Here is a 1,865-nt window from a genome sequence, read left to right as displayed (position 1 = left end):
TCATGGCTGAAGCAGGTACACTGAAATAAAGGATAGGAAGTACATTTAGAAACTAATAAACATCAAAGTGGAAATTTAAGTAGGCAATTGGATATGCAAGTTTTGAGGTATGAGACAAGATTGGGAGTGGAGATAAAAACTTGAGACTTGTCAACATAGTAATGGTATTTAGAGCTATTGAAATCTTTGACATCAGTCTAAATCAGCGCTGTTCAATAAAAATATAATGTGACCCACATAAATCATTTTAAATATTCAGAAAGCCACATTAATAAAGGTAAAGAAAAACTGGTTAAAATTATTTTAGTATTAATTAATTAATTAATTTGAGATGGAGTCTCACTCTGTCACCCAGTGGCACGATCTCGGCTCACTGCAACCTCCGCCTCCCGCGTTCAAGTGATGCCTCATCCTCCTGAGTAGCTGGGACTACAGGCGCCCACCACAATGCCCAGCTAATTTTTGTACTTTTAGTAGAGACAGGGTTTCACCACATTGGCCAGCTGATCTCGAACTCCTGACGTTGTGATCCTCCCGCCTTGGCCTCCCAAAGTGCTGGGATTACAGGCGTGAGCCACCGTGCCCGGTCGTAATTTATTTTTTTATTTTTTAGCAGGAAATGTCTTTATTATCGGCCTTGATTGAGTCATCACGTATTGTCTGAGGTAGATTACGTGTCCAGAGGATCTGCCTGGCATATGCTAGCTACTCCTGCTCGCTGCAGCGGCCCTCCGGTCCAGACACCAGGCCTTTGTCCATCATGCCAGGGAAGCCAACTCCACCGTCCCAGAAGTTCATGCCTGAGGTGCTAAGGGACAAGACTGTCCCAGGATTGGACCCTCCACCCCTTACCTCCATCCTGGCCAGGAGTCCTGGGGAGGAGGAGGCTGAGGTCTGGATGATCAGTCTTTTTTTGGTTTCATGATCATTTAAAAAACAGAAAAGACAAACATTTCACAGTCATTAAAAAATATAAGTCTGAGGAGAGAAGCCAGGGTCCTGAGTCCCGGGAGGCCCCTGTCCCTTGAGGTCCGTCTGCAGGCCTGGCCACAGCGCACGCGGCCCCGTCGTGGTCACTGGCCCGAGCTGTGGGCCAGTTGAAGGTACTCCCGGACAGCAGCGTGTATAGCGTCTCGATGGGCGTCTTCCCCACCAGGCCTATGAAGAACAGCTGGGAGATGAGGGAGGCAGCAGCAGCTGGCGCCCGAAGCGCTGGGGCTGGGACGGGTACTGCGCCCGCACGTACTCGGTGAGAGCCACCTGCGCCTTCTCCTGCAGGCTCTCCACGTGGGCCACAGGCGTCGCGCGTGAAGAGCGCGATGGCCTTGAGGCAGCCGTACTAGGCGGAGTCGACCTGCAGAGGCCCAGCTTGTCCACCTGCTCCTGGAAGGCGCGCACCTGGTCCATGAAGGCCACGGCGCACTCGGGATCGGTGGGCTGTGCTTGGAGGCTGCGGCAGCCAGCAGCGGCTCCGTGTGCAGGGGCAGCGCCACCTGAGTCGCGTTCAGCGCGAAGAGCTCGCTCCAGTTCAGGCGCAGCAGCGCCACCTGCTCGGCCACTGGCAGCTCGGGGAAGAAGGGCGCGTGGCGCGCCCACTCCACCTTGCTAAAGGGCAGCCGTGAAATTTTTAATAGTATTTTTATTTAACCCAATTCACCCAAAATAGTATATCAACATGTAATTAGTATAAACACTATTAATGAGATGTTTACATTCTTTCATCCCACCAAGTGTTCAAAGCTGGTATTTGATTTTAAACTTGGAGCACATCTTAATTAGGGCTAGTCACATTACACGTGCTCAGTAACCGCATGTGAGTCGTGGCTATTGTATTGGACAGTACAGGTTGAAAAGAGGTCTAAGGA

At 50.8% G+C, this 1,865-nt stretch overlaps 1 pseudogene; it reads right to left on the bottom strand.

The window, feature by feature from the left end:
- Positions 1-925: 925 nt before the first annotated feature.
- LOC112628356 lies at positions 926-1,622 on the bottom strand (annotated as a pseudogene).
- Between the last annotated feature and the right edge of the window lie 243 nt (positions 1,623-1,865).

Source organism: Theropithecus gelada, chromosome 7b, assembly GCF_003255815.1.
Source record: "Theropithecus gelada isolate Dixy chromosome 7b, Tgel_1.0, whole genome shotgun sequence".
Taxonomy (NCBI): Eukaryota; Metazoa; Chordata; class Mammalia; order Primates; family Cercopithecidae; genus Theropithecus; species Theropithecus gelada.
Note: the sequence above shows the minus strand (reverse complement) of the source record. Positions and strands in the feature narration are given on the sequence as shown.